At 48.7% G+C, this 15,193-nt stretch overlaps 1 long non-coding RNA gene across 3 annotated transcripts in view; it reads left to right on the plus strand.

Annotated features, from left to right (window-relative positions):
• LOC123580158 overlaps positions 1–15,193 on the plus strand; it is a 41,106-nt gene that overhangs the window by 12,941 nt on the left and 12,972 nt on the right. Inside the window, exons 2-4 of one of the 3 annotated variants that reach the window (XR_006703152.1) lie at positions 1,602–1,762; positions 6,321–6,493; positions 13,641–13,787. This is a non-coding gene — a long non-coding RNA (uncharacterized LOC123580158). Of the gene's footprint in view, positions 1–1,601; positions 3,535–6,320; positions 6,494–13,640; positions 14,648–15,193 lie in introns of those variants that run through there. The other 2 variants (XR_006703151.1, XR_006703150.1) reach the window with 2 other exon arrangements.

Here is a 15,193-nt window from a genome sequence, read left to right on the forward strand (position 1 = left end):
TGCTGTCACCAGCCCCTCTGTTGGCTCAGCCCTCGGGCCCACACCCCATGGATCCTCTATCCTGTGGACGGCGGAGAATCGGCGGGGAAGGGGGACTGTTGAATCACCATGCATGATAGCTCCGCTTGATGAATATGGTTTCTGAGAACAGCGTACCTGGGGACCCTTGGCAAATGGAATCTCCAGAGCCTCAGCCCTGGCGGGCTGTGCAGGGCTTACTCAGGCTGCTGCTCTCTCCTCTCCTTGGGGAGGGGATCTTGCAGGGTGGGTAAAAGGCCAGACTTTCTCATATCAGTTCCACAACCTTCTAGCCTGGCCAGCTGGACAAGTGAGCTCACCTTCCTGAACCTGAATGTTCCCATCTACAAAGTGAGGAGAGGAAGGTGAGTTCCTTCAACGTGGGTGGAGATGAAATGAAATAATCCAGAGGAAGTGTCAAGCTGAACACCATGAGCCTGGTTAGCGCTCCTTAAGTGCTGGCTGTCATTATTGCCGGGTTGAGGGGGCCCACATAGGTTCCATCGCTACCCCCTCCCCATCCTGCTTAGGTCTGACAGGGGCCGCAGCACTCCTAGAAGAGCTTTGTCCTCCCCGGAGCAGATGTGCTGGACAGAAGCCTGCCCTGACCCAGCCCTGACTCCTCCTCTTGTCCACATGCCACTAATCTGCTCCAAGCCTCAGTTTTCCCGCTTGAGCAATGGGTGAAGTCAGCCCTCCCCCACCCCCACCCCTGACCTCACAACTGTTACAGAATTCAGCCGAAGCAGTAAATCATTGCGCTTCAGTACACAGATACCACAGGCACGCTGCCCTGAGTTCGAAGCCAGCTCTGGGCTTTTCGCACTTTATGACCTGGAAAATGCCATTGAATTCAGGTTTGGGGGCTTTTGGATGGTATAACACTGGTTCCTAGCTCACTGGAGGGATGAAGGAGACCAGCACGTGAAGTACTCAGCTCTAAGCCTGGGACTTAGGAAGGGTTCAATTAATAGTAGCAAGTGTTGTTATCACGAGTGGTCTCAGGATTTTGGAAAAGTACGGAGAGGGCTGTAAGTTGAGAGGTTCTGAGGTCAATCTCCATGATACCAAAGAAGAAAGTTCCCCCTTCCCCGTGAGGCCACTTGGGCCCCCCTTCTCTCCCTGCCCCAACTGCTCTTCCAGAGCCCAGTCCCTATACCCTCTTCCTAGAGTTGGAACCACATGGTAGGCAGGGTGGTGCAGGGCTGGGAGTCTGGAGCTTTGAGTTCTAGTCTGGCTTCCACTGCTCTCTGGCTGTGTGGCCCCAGGCAAGTGTATCACCCTTTCTCGGCCTCCTTAATCATGTGAGGCAATAAGAGCTGCAGGCTCTACCCTAAGGACCAGTGATATGACATTCACTGACTGCTTCCTCACAACAGCCAGTGGCCAAGGAGAGAGGGTGTGGCTCGCTAGCAGGCTCAGGGTCAGGGTCACTGCTCTGTGTGGAATCTGGTCTCTGTTGCCCAGAACTGTGTCTCCTGATGCCTAGAATTCCACCATTAGTGACTCATGCCTTTGGGAAATCATCACCCTCAGCCCACTAAGTAACAGCAATAACAGTCTCTCGTGGCTTCTCTTTGCAGGGAGCGTTCATACGGTGCACGGTCCCACCGGGTCTCCGCACGCTACCGTGAGGTAGGCAGCGAAGCGAGGAGAGTTTGAATCGGATGCACAAAGCCATGCGCCCAAAGCGACACGGCAAGTTAGTGGTGGATCCGGAGGCCTGGAGTCTCCTGGCGTCTTGGTCAGTGCACGTATCTCCCCCGACAACTTTGCTTTATAATGCGGCTCTGGATTTTTGTGCTCCCCTACGTATAACATTATTCCCAGCAGCCAAAAGGTGGAGGTAACCCAGGTGTCCATGGGGGATGGTTGAGTGAATGAATGACAAATGTACGTGCGACGGAATATTACTCAGCCTTAATAAGGAAGGACGTTTTGACCCAGGCTACAACATGGATGAACCATGAGGACGTTCAGGTACCTGGAGTAATCAGGTGCATAGAGACAGAAAGTAGAAGCGTGGTGGCCTGGGGCTGGGGAAGGGGAAGGAGAAGTTCATGTTTGACGGAAACAGAGTTTGAACCTCACAGGACGACAAGAGCTCTGGGGGTGGATGGTGGTGATGGCAGCATAACCATGTGAATGGGCTTAATGCCACAGAGCTGTACATTTTCAAATGTTAAGGTGGCAAATTTTACGTTACATGTACTTTGTCAAAGTTTAAAAATTAGTTGCTGGTTTTTTTTTTTAATTGCTGCTTCTGAGAGGAAGATAGTAAGCCGTAACCTTTTAAAGGACGTGTAACTTTGTTTCTCATGACTTGTATCAGTCAGGATAGGCTAAGTCATACTGCTGTAACAAACAGCCCCCAAAATCTGACTTCTGAGTCAAGCACTTGCTTCCTGCACTGTACCACCTCACACACTAAATCATGTACCCCACGGAGTGCTCTTCCTTGCTGTTCTAAACATCTCCCTACTCTACCTGCACCCTAGTTCCAGGATGGGGCAATGGAATCGGTCAGATTCACCCTTGGCTGGCTATGTGGCTGTGGGTAAGCCAGTTAACTTCTCTAAGCCTCAGTTTACTCATCTGGGAAATGGGGACAACAACAGACCGTATCTTGAGGGGAGAATCAAGGGAGCATTTCACATGGCTTCAGGTATGCCGTCAGGCTGTGGGTCCATTTAAGCCTGGTGTAGAGTTTGGCACCCAGACAGGAATGGGGTAGGCTTTAGCCTCCTGCCGACGAGGCCCTCAGCTTGAACAATCCCAGGAGAAACACCTTCTTCCAGCCAACCTTGCGTCAGGGCCAGGGAATGGGTGGGATGGGAGCCAGAGGCTGCAAAGACAGTTGTCTCGAGCCTGAAATACTTTTCTCCCCAATGATCTGTTTTCAATTTCTCATTCTTCACCCCCCCCCCCCTTTTAGAACCTGCCCTGCCAAGGAACAAGCATGTTAGTGTGCGTCAGCCCCTAGCCCAGCCAGCATCCCACCCTTGGGGAATTTCTGCTTTAAATAGTGAGGCATGGGACCTTTCAATATGCCACGTGTGTTCCAGCCTCCACACCTTTGCATGTGCTGTTCTTTTTCCCTACCGTGCTTTTCCCTGTCTCCTGGGTCTATTCCGATTTTGCTCATCACCTGTCAAAGTTTGGCTGCAGGAACCTCTCCTGCCACAGCTCCTCTGATTGCTCCCCCCACCCCCACTGTTAACACATCTCCCCAGGTCTGCACACATATCTTGATTTCTTGTGTCCTCTAGTGACCTAACACTTTTGAAAGCACAGCGTCAGCCGGTTCTTTGCAAAGTCTGAGGCTTTCATGAATCGAAGAGTGCTTTCATCATCCTCATGTCAATGGGAGGCGATTGTTATTGTCATGTCCCTATTTTCCAGATGAGAAAATGGAGCTCCTGAGAGCAGAAGTGTGTGGTCGCACAAATGGGAAGTCAGGACCTCCGTATCTGAGAACAGAGGCTCTTGCTAAGCCACCCTGCTGGGCTGAGCACGGTAGGCAGGTGCCTAGAAGGGCACCAGCAGAGAGGGGGGGGGGGGGGGGGCGGGTACGGCAGAGCAGGTAACCTGCTTCCTCTTTCTGGACTTGCAGCTGGCCTACATTTCCCAGCTTCCCTTGCAAGGGAAGCAAGGTCTTTTTGAGAGACTGGTTAGGAAAGTGGGCCCAGTTCTCCATCCCTCACTGTTCCCACGCCCCTTTGCGATGTGACTTTGACCTAGCTCCTCCATTCAAAAAGTAGATTTTATTTCCCTCAAAGATGGGTTGGCCTTGGGTGTTGCTTTGGTCAATAGAATGTGGTAGAAGCAACCTCGTGCTAGTTCTGGGCAGGCCCTTAAGAGACCCTGCAGCTTCTCTCTCCCTCCCTCCCTCCTTATCTCTCTCCCTCTGTCTCCCTCTCTCTCCTCTCTCTCCCTCTCTCCCTCCCTCCCCCCCCCTCCTCTGCCAGGGCCCTGGAGAATGGGAGGGAACACGGAATGGAGTCATGTTGTCTCAGCAGCTTTTAGATAGAGACAATTCTGCTGTCACTTTCAGTCCCAAACATGGTCTCCACTCAAATTGTATCCAGTCAGGATACTCAGGGAAATTCCCAATTTGATTTGGGTTTAGACCGTCTCCCCTGCTTCTTTCCCACAGTGGGGAAGGTGGGGTGGGGGCCTTCTCCATCCCTCCTCCTCTCCCTCCCCTGCTTGTGGGGCTGGGTGGAGGTGGTAAGGGGAGAGGAAGGGTCTTAATCGAGCTGCTGCCATCCTGGCTGGCTTCCAGTGTTCTAACCAGCAGACGTTTTGTTTTGTTTTGTTTTATTTTATTATTTTTTTTTAATTTAAATCCAAGTTAGTTAAAATATAGTATGATAGTGATTTCAGGAATAGAATTTAGTGATTCGTCACTTACATATAACACCCAGTGCTCATCCCAACAAGTGTCCTCCTTAATGGCCGTCCCCCATTTAGCCCATCCCCCCCCAGCCAACACCCGGCCAGCAGCGCTCAGTTTGTTCTCTATTTGAGTCTCTTATGGCTTGTCTCCCTCTCTGTCTTTATCTTATTTTTGCTTCCCTTCCCTTATGTTCATCTGTTTTGTTTCTGAAATTCCACATATGAGTGAAATCATATGATATTTGTCTTTCTCTGACTGACTTATTTCTAGCCAGCAGACATTTTAAGCTGTCCCATGTTTCCATCATGGGACACTGTTGTGGACTTCATGAATTTGGCCATTGATGTGGGCTCCTCTTACCCTTGACCTTGGTGGATGCGCCAAGTCCCCTGCCACTCCTTGCTCAGCCCTAGGAATCCCACACCCATCTCCAGCTTCTTGGGATAGGACCCAAGATGACAGAACCCCCCTCCCCCCACCTCAGCCCCCAACTGGTCCAGAAACCCTCCTAGTCTCTAGTCCAACATATGGAGGTGCCGCCTCTGTTTGGCTGTCTCAGGCGGGGATCCCTCAGGCCTGAGCTGCACCCCCTTCCTGCACAGCACCTCACCAAGCCCCGCCCTCGCCTTAACTTTCTCTAAGTCATGAGGGGCGAAGACGGGTCCTTGCCCACTTTCTTTGTTAGTCCTTTGTGCATGGTAATCTGGTCTGGAAGGTCACTTCTATCCTATCTCTGTGTCTTCTGTTTAACAGTTTGATATCTTTTTTTTTTTTTTTTTTTTTTTTAACGTTTATTTATTTTTGGGACAGAGAGAGACAGAGCATGAATGGGGGAGGGGCAGAGAGAGAGGGAGACACAGAATCGGAAACAGGCTCCAGGCTCTGAGCCATCAGCCCAGAGCCTGACGCGGGGCTCGAACTCACGGACCGCGAGATCGTGACCTGGCTGAAGTCGGACGCTTAACCGACTGCGCCATCCAGGCGCCCCAACAGTTTGATATCTTAAACAAATGGAAACATTCCTTACACTCTGTTCTCCCCCTTGACTTTTATTACTCACAGTATCTTGAGTATTTTTCTCACCTTATAGACACCTCCCTTTTTAAAAATTTTAAAATGGTTAAATATGAATAATATCAAATTTGCAATTTTAGCCATTTTTAAAAACATTTTTTAAAAACTTATTTATTTTGAGAGAGAGAGAGAGAGAAAGCATGAGTAGAGGAGGGGCAGAGAGAGAGAGAGAGAGAGAGAGAGAGAGAGAGAGAGAATCCCAAGCAAGCTCCACACCACCAGCGTGGAGCCCGACGTGGGGCTCGAACCCATGAACCGTGAGATCATGACCTGAGCCAAAGCCTAATGTTCAACCGACTGAGCCACCCAGGCGCCCCTCAAGACCCTACTTTCAAATCTTTTGGGTATTCACCTAGACATGGGATTGCTGAGTGATATATGGTAATTCTATTTTTAATTTTTTGAGGGATTGCCATACAGTTTTCCACAGTAGATACACTGTTTTCTATTCCCACCAACAGTGCACAGTCTCCACATCCTTGCCAACGCTTCTTATTTTCATTTTTTTTTTTTAGATTCTATTTATTTTTTAAAGTCATCTCTACACCCAACATGGGGCTTGAACTCACAACCCTGAGATCAAGAGTTGCACGCTCTACTGGCTGAGATAGCCAGGAGCTTCTATTTTTGTTTTTGTTTTGTTTTGTTTGATAATAGCCATCCTAGTGAGTGTGAGCTGAGATGTTCCAGTTTTTCGCTATGATGAGAAAATGCAATGGAGAACCTTGTACTTGCTTTATTTCACACATGTGAAAAATATATCTGTAGTTTAATTCCTAAAACTAGAATCACTAGATCAAAGGGTATATGCATTTTTTTTTTTTTTTAGAACTTCTTACAGAAGCCTGACATATACACAAAACTGAGAGTTTAGCTGGTGAATTTTCACAAAGTAATCAGACTCCTGAAGCCAGTGCCAGATCAACAGGACACTGCCAGCCCCTCAGAAGCCCCTTCACAGCCCACAAAGAGGAGCCATCACCCTGACTTCTAACATCACAGGTTAGCTTTGCCTCTTTTGAACTTTGTGCAAGTGGACTCACAGCACATGTGTTGCTTTGTGCGTGAGCTCCATCCACACTGTGCGTGTGCTTGTTCATTCGTTCTTACTGTGCTGTTCCCGTGTGAATATACCAAAATCTATTTCGCCGTTCCGCTGCAGATGGGCATTTGGGCAGTTCCCAGTCTGGAGGCATTTCAAATAGTGCTGCTATGGAAATTACTAGTATAGTGCTGTCCAGTAAAATCTACTACAGGATATACTCAAGAACAGATATTTGTACAAAAACGTTCATTGCAGCATTTACAACAGGCGAAATGTAGAAACAACCCAAATGTCCATCAGCTGATGAATAGATGTGTACGTAAACACGATGGACTGTTGCTCAGCCTTAAAAAGGAGGGACACTTGGACACCGTGTGAGCCGTGAAGACGTTAGGCTAGGTGAAATGAGCCAGACTCAAAAGAACAAATACAGTAGGATTCCCTTATATGAAGGAGAGACTAGAGCAGTCAAATTTTGAGAGGCAGGGACTCGAATGGTAGTTTCCAGGGCCTGGGAAGAGGGAACGGGGAGCTGTTGTTTAATGGGACAGAGTTTCTATACAGGAAGATGAAAAAGTTCCGGATGTGGCTGGTGGTCACGGGTTTACAGCAACGTGATCATTCTTGGTGCCACTAAGCTGTACAGTTAGAAATGGCCTCGATAATGAATTTGATGTTATGTGTATTTTGCTACGAAAAAAATATGAGCCACAGATGCAAACCACCTATGTAATTTAACATTTTTCTGGCAGCCATGTTTTAAAAGTAAAAAAGAACAAGTAAAACTTGAAAAATGATTTAACTGCATCTATCAAAAATATCATTTCAACACAACATCAATATAAAAAAACTATTAAGGAATTAGTTTACTTTTTTTTTTTTCATACTGACAAAATTTGGTGTGTATTTTATACTTACAGCTCATCTCAGTCGGGACCAGCCACACTTCAAGCGCTCAGTAGCCAGGTGTGGCTGGTGGCCACCATATTGAATAATGCAAGTCTAGTACGAGTCTTTCGATTCATGTATTTTCCATGCCCTTTGGATGCATGCGGATTTGCAGTTTCAATAGCTATTACCAGATCGCCTTCCATAAGCCAAGTTTTAAACCCATCGGCAATGTATGAGGGGGCATGTTTCTCCATACCCTCACCTGCACAGCGGCCAGTTTAACAGATCACAAGTGCCGGCTTGTGGATTTAACACAGATTTCACTTATTAGGAGTGAGCGAAACCTCTTTTTCTACGTTAAAAGCCATTGTGTTTCCTTTTCTGTGAACCATGGGCTCACCTCAGCTGTTTTACACTCCCCTGCACACGTCTCCGTGCTCCTCAGGCCCCACCTGAACCTGGGACTAAGGGGGCGCCCAAGGCCAGGCATTTCAGAATCCTAGAGTAGCCTTAGCCAGGCTGTTCCCCGCAGGGAGAATCCCAGTGGCCAGAGCTCTGGGAAGCCGGGCTTATCTTCTAGGGCGTGTCTCCCTCTGCTGGCAGTGCTGAGTTTCTGCACCTGAGCTCGGACCAGCACAGGAGGCCGGGCAGATGGGGGGGGGGGGGGGGGGGGACTCGGGGGGCTGCCTCTGGAGCCTGGTGTGATCTCGCTTCTACCGCTTATTGCTGTGTGACCTGGGTAAGCAACTTCACCTCTCTGGGATCTCCAGCTCCTATCTGTAAAACGGAAACAGTTAGCCATTCCTCTGAATCTGAGGTTTCCTGGAGGAACAATCAAGTGACAGGACATTAATGGGGTGTGGCACAAAACAAGTTCTAAATACACGGTAGCTGGGGGTTGGGGTTGTTGATTTCTACTCCTGGAGGAGAGGGAAGGGGTAGCGCGGCGCCTAGTAAAGGAGGCAGAGGGACAGCTGGATGTTTATAGGTCCACCCCTGCCTCGCCAGCTCCCGTTTCCTATTCTGTGGAATGGCCGCCTCACCTCAAAACAAGAGGCTGGGACATGCCGTAAGGCCTGGGACCCTCACACCCATTAGACCCCATGCCTGACCTGGGCAGGGCCCCAACCTTCTCCCACACTGGGCTGGGCGCACCAAACTGTTGAACAAATCCAGGCTGAACGCCCACCGAGGTTTTGGTCTCTCCTAGCCTGGGCTCTCTCTCCCAGGGATGCTGTAGAAAGGAGACTGTGATGGACGGGACCCCTGTGATCCCATCACCTGAGCACCCGCTATTTGGTGGTGCTGGCTGAGGGCAGTTTAACCAGAGGCAGTCTGTGCCCCGCCCGCCGCCACCCTGCCATAGGGCTCCGTCCTCTTATCTGACATTCAGCTTCTGCTTAATTGACGATTACACCCAAATCCTTCCTCTGCTCTAAAACCTCCCATAGCGCCCCCACTGCCTGCCAAAGCGGTCCAGATTGAATGTCACTCTGACATTCAAGACCACCATGGCCCAAGTTGGCTCTGTGGAGGGTAACCCTAGACTGCCTGAGAAGTATCCATGAAAATCGCCTCCTTCCTTCAAGAGTGAACTAAATGCTACTTCATTCGTTCATTCCACTGTCATCCGTTCATTCGTTTAACAAAATGTGTCAAACGAATTATTAATGTATATTTATCACCTGTGATTATGAAAACATTCTAGACAGTGGAGTAGAGACAGTAGTCTTAACCAATTACAACTAAAGTGTCTTCATGTTGCAAAATGTATCAAATACGGAATCAGGTGAATGCACTGTAGAGCCCCTCTCCAAGGGTCTTGTGGGGGGTGTGACCCTGCCGTGTGTCCAACCACGCAGGGCTGTCACATGGCGCAGGAAGGCTTCCTTGACGATGCTCTTTCCTATGAGCACCGAGGGCTTACCTCCTGGCCCTGCCACCAACCAGCTACATGCCCCTGGTAAGTCATTTTCCCAAGTCTCAGATTATATATATCAAGTAGTAATTGATGGTCCCCACCTTGAGAGAGCTATTGTGGGAATTACATGAGATTAGGTGTCAAAGTGCCTGCACATGCTCAGCACTTGTGTGGCCACCATCATTAGCAGCAGCAGGAGCAGTTGACTTCCGCAAGGTGGGCTCCCAGGTCCCTGAGGGATCCAGAGGTTTTCATTCCTTGCCCACTAGAGGGCACCAGAAGTCACGGACTTGTCCAGTGCTATGACCCTGGCTAAGCCGGCCCCCAAGCTCCCAAGGGAGTAAGAGTGAGGGCTTTCTGGGCTCAGAAGAGAACCCCAGGACCATCTAAGAGCCTGGCAGTTATCCTGTGTCCCTAGGTCTGGCTCACAAAGACTCCCCAAACCTGAGCTTCAGTAAATGGAAAGGCAGCCCTGTCACCATGCCCAAAGCCCTACTGTCCATCTCTGGCTGCGTCCCACAGTCCGAGACAGTGTGGGCCAAAGAGCTCTGGCTTCTGAAGCTGGCTCTTCACATTTCTGTGTGACCTTTGGCAAGTGACGTGACTTCTCTGAGCCTCAGTTTTGTTTCCTATAACATGGAAATGTTGTAGGTCCCAAAGAAGGGAAAGGCCTCTATGTGCTGAGGGCTGGCCATGACAGCTCGTGTTGCTTTCCATCGAGTAAATATGCTACAGTGTAATTAGCTGTTTTCTGCTGATCACAAATGCAATGTATTGGTTAATCCGAATGCTTTTTTAAAAACTTTTTTTTAATGTTTATTTATTTTTTTGAGAGAGAGAGACAAGAGTGTGGGCAGGGGAGGGACAGAGAGAGGGAGACACAGAATCCAAAGCAGGCTCCAGGCCCCGAGCTGTCAGCACAGAGCCCGACATGGGGCTCGAACTCATGAACCACGAGATCATGACCTGAGCCAAAGCCGGATGCTTAACCGACTGAGCCATCCAGGTGCCCTAATTCCAATGCTTTTTAAAGCGTTTTACCACGAGCCAGGCCCTGTACTGGCTTGACAGGCAAAAATGAAATGACTAGTTTTGTTAGGGGCAGGGAGATTCCGAGTGATCTCCCCCACCTCAGCCCCTCTGCATTCTCCAAACTCTCTACAATGTTGACGTATTGTCTTTACAATGGTAGAAAAGAAGGAACACTGATGGCACACCTACTATGCACCAAATGTTTCACTTCATCCTTCTTCTGAGTCTGTAGGCTCCATGCAGACAGGGACCGTCTGGCTTTCTCACTGTTATTTTCTCTATGCATGGCACATGGTAGGTCCTCCATAAATATGTGTTTAGTGATCAAGAATGTTTGTGCAACGTTTACAAATAAGGAGCTCTAAGGTTCAGAGAGGTTGTGTGACTTGTCCGAGGTTACCCAGCTAGTAGGACACAGGGCCAGGGTCCTGAGGAATTTCTTGCTACTCAGTGCCTGTCCCTCACCCCCAAACCTCCTTTGCCCAGAACAGCTTATTTTGTAAAGATGTATTTATTTAGTACTCGTTAAGCAACAACCCAAGGGGTAGGCACTAGAATTTTCCCCATTTTATAGATGGGGAAACTGAGGCACCGATCAGTTAACTAACTTGCCCAGGTCATACAGCCAGTAAATGGTAGAATCAAGATTCTAATCCAGGAAGTCTGTCGCTAAAATGCTTGCCGTCGACCGCTATGTGAGGCCTCCTCTAGATGTGAATCTTCTCAACTCCTTGGGGACCTTTGGAGGACCTGGATGGTGTCTTCTTTTCTGCAGCCCCTGGAGCTCCTGGCACAGGGTTGGGCTGTATATACGGTCTCAGTTCAGGCCCTCCAGCTGGGGATTTGTCCAGCAGATGAGGCCCTCTAGTTGCTGTCCAGAAGTTAGTGGGTGGCCCTTGGTTTCTAGCACAAGGTCATTGCTGCCCTTTGAGCCTATAGCCACCTGTCCCTGCCTCACCCAGTCCTGTACACACACCTGCCAGCAGCAGACGGTGCTTTGAGGGTAAGTTGGACTTTGGGCCCTTTATCTGCACCCCTTTTCCCACTCTTAGACATGAGTCCAAAAGTGTATGGTCTCTATGCACATGCATATGTGTGTGTGCATAGCTCACACGTACACATGTGCCCATGCGCATACCTGTGGATATGAGCAGTCCTGCACGTAAGTGCCCATGTGAGTCTAGGTGTGGCATGAACGCTTCCGGGTATGTCCAAGGCTGCAGGCGTGGATCTGAGTGTGAACATGAGTTTATGGGCAGCTCTGCACATGTGTGGGTAATGTGGAAAGACAGACCACCATAGTGGAAGGGAACCCCTTGCCAGACATGTGGTAAGTGCCATAATATTAGCTACTGTATTGTTAGCCTCCCAAGTTGCGTGGAGATTCTATAAAATGGTAGCTTTGAAGGATCTGGCTCAAGGAATGTTTCTGTGGGATGCTCGGGTGGGTCAGTCAGTTAAGCATGCAACTCTTGATTTTGGCTCAGGTCATGATCTCACAGTTTGCGGGATCGAGCCCCGAGTTGTGCTCTGTGCAAACAGTGAGGAGCCTGCTTGGGATTCTCTCTCTCCCTCTCTCTCTGCCCGTACCCCACTCACTCTCTCTTTATCTCTCTCAAAAATAAATACTTTTTTTAAAAAAGAAATGGTTCTCCCATCACCCTTAAATCAATAGTTATTTCTTCTTTCCCCTAATTTTATCATTGCAAGGGCATTGTAACAATAGTCCAGGGAGTTTGGGAAATAGAGATGGGGAAGGGTGGGGAATCTATCACCGGGGCCCCCATCACCCCTACCCAGTGGTATTTGCATCTTTGCTGTTCCTTTCCCAGCCTTGTCCATCTGTCAGCTAGCTCGAGGCTTGGAACACAGCACGTTGGTCAAAACGCATTTGAATGAATTAACAAACATACGTTGTTTTCAGATATGATGACTGAACTGGGTATTTTTTCAGCCTGCTTTTGTTTACTTATCGTAAGCATTTTCCATGTGACAACCAGTCTTTATATTGAAGATAATAGAAGAAAATTAGAAACTACCCATGTCCCCAAACAAGGAAACAGTCATTTATGGAAGAGCAAGCTAAGGAGTGTTATGAATTCATCATGGACATTTTTTTTTTTTCATATAAGATTTTTTTTCCCTCTTTTTGGGACATGTTAGTGTTTCCATACTGGGAAAAGGGTGTCCCAGGATTTATCTGTCCCCGGAAACAAAGCAGATTCCATTGAAAAAGATGGAGATGTTAGCCATCAGGGAAAAGCACACCAACACCCCAATGAGATCCGGCTACACACCCACTAGAATGGCTAAAAATAAAAATAAAAAAAGACCGACAGTAACAAGTGTTGGTAAGGATGTGAAGGAATTAGAACCTTCATATACTGCCGGTGGAAATGTAAGGTGGTGTAGCTGCTTTGGAAAATAGTCTGGCAGATCCTCACAAGGTTAAAAATAGAGCTACCCTATGACCCGGCATTTCCACCCTGGGGTATATACCCAAGAGGAATGAAACGTACATCCACACGTAACTGTTCACGGCAGCATTATTCATGAGAGCCGAAAGGTGGAAACAATCCAAGTGTCCTTCAGCTCATGGATGGATCTATGAAATGTGGTCTTTCCACACAGGGGAATATTGGCCAGCAATACCAGGGAATGAAACACTGACTAAACATGGATGAACCACGAAAACATTATGCTAAGTGAAAGAAGGCTGTCACAGAAGCCTTTGCGAGGTTTCCATTTTGTATGATTCCATTTACTTGAAGGGTCCGGAATAGGCAAATACATAGAAAGTTAACTGGGGTTGCCTAGGGCTGGAGGGGGAGGGAAATCAGCAGGAGAGATGGGAAGGACTACAAATGGGTCTGGGGGATGCTGAAGAGGTTGCAAAAGTGATTGTGAGAAATATAGTCAAAAGCCATTGAATTGCACACTTTAAACGAGTTCATTGTCAGGCATGTAGATTTTATCCCCATAAAGCTGTTGTGGGTCTTTCAAAAAAGGCTGGAGACCCACGATGATGATGGAAATATACAGCACCATTTACTGAGAGCTGGACCATGGGCCAGGTACTAGTCAATGTCATTTCACTTCCAAAGTAACCCTGCTAGGTTATTTCCCCTGTTATACAGATGAGGGCACTGAGGTTCTGAGGGTTTGAGTAACTGGCCCAGAGGTCACCCAGTTCTTTAGTGGTACAGCTGTGATTTGAACCCAGATCCATGCTCAATGTGGAAATGCTTTTGCCGTTGTAGTTCTGGCTCAAGATGGTGATGTAGAAGGATCCTGAACTCTCCTCCTCCCAGACACTGGATATACTGGATATGCAGCTACTTACAGAACAATTAGCTGAATGACTCCCACACATTAGGCGAAGGAGAAAAAAACCCACATCAAAGCAGGTAGGAGAGGCTGAGACACATTCTCGCCACAAACCTCCCCCCTAGTGGGGAGACTCACAATTGGGAGGGAACGCAAAAACTCTGAGCTTCTCCCTGAGGAGTGAGGGGTTTGAACTCTGCATCTGGTACCCCAACTTTGAAGACCTGCCCCTGAAGTACCTTTATCGCCTCCTTGAGAGGAGCCGGGAGCTGGGGCACCAGGACAGCTGGACAGATAAACGTACAGCAACAGGACAGGTGGGGCCCAGGGTCGGGGGGGGGGCTCCTCCCTGCCCTTTATCTGGCCTGGGCAGCCAGAGGTCACGGTCAGGGCTTTCTATCGCTCCCTCAGGCCTTCTCCCAGCGTTTCCCTGTCCAGGACCCTTCAAGCAGACACCCAGCAAAGTGCTGTCCAAAAGCACCAGGACTGGTTTGACAAACAGAATCTGCTCCAACCTGTCCACCAGCAAGCCCTCAGGTGTTCCTATCTTTACTGTACGGAGATAATCATACATGTGCACAGAGGTGTGTGGACAGAGATGTTCATCACAGCATTGTTTCTAACAGGGGAAAACTAGAAAGAACCCAAGTGCCCAGCATGGAGGGACTGGTTACCATACAACAGAATGCAGTGGAAGAATCTGACGCAGGCCTTAGAGCTCCCGCACCCCTGCTGGCCACCCTGCTGTCCCCCACCACCCCGACACCCCCTGGTTGCATCTTACCGTCTAAGCGCACTAAACTCCTTATGGTCCCCAAATCCCCCCCGCGTTTCTGTCTTCTCAGAGGTTCCCACTTGCTGTTTCCTCTGCCCGCAATGCCACTTCGTCTTTTTTTAAGATATTTTTTAATCTATGTTTATTTTTTGAGAGAGAGACAGAAAGAGCATAAGTGGGGGGAGGGTAGATTGAGAGGGAGACTCCAGGCTCTGAGCTGTCAGCACAGAGCCCAATGCGGGGCTCGAATCCGTGAACTGTGAGATCATGACCTGAGCTGAAGTCGGATGCTTAACTGACTGAGCCACCCAGGTGCCCCTCTTAAAAAATGTTTTTTAGTGTTTTTTTATTTTTTATTTTTGAAGTATTATTCTCTGGCTCCTGGGCAGGGGGAGGGCCCCCCTGGTCCTTCCACATCAGAACATGGTCACACTCTCTGGGACTGACCAGGTAACGGTCTGCTACCCATGCTGGATGCCAAAACATGAGGCTACTATCTTTCTGGCTATTTGCAGTATCTACTCTCAGAGCAGGCATCTTTCAGTGAATTTCTTGGCAACTAGAATAAAAGCCAGACTTGTTTTCATGGCCTACAAGGCCTCACGTGTTCCAGTCAGAGCTCACTTCTTCAACTCACCTGTAATTTTTCTCACTACTCTGCTCACTGACCAAGATGGTTCTCCAACGTGCATTTCTGCCTCAGGACCTTTG

Source organism: Leopardus geoffroyi, chromosome A3, assembly GCF_018350155.1.
Source record: "Leopardus geoffroyi isolate Oge1 chromosome A3, O.geoffroyi_Oge1_pat1.0, whole genome shotgun sequence".
NCBI classification, from domain to species: domain Eukaryota; kingdom Metazoa; phylum Chordata; class Mammalia; order Carnivora; family Felidae; genus Leopardus; species Leopardus geoffroyi.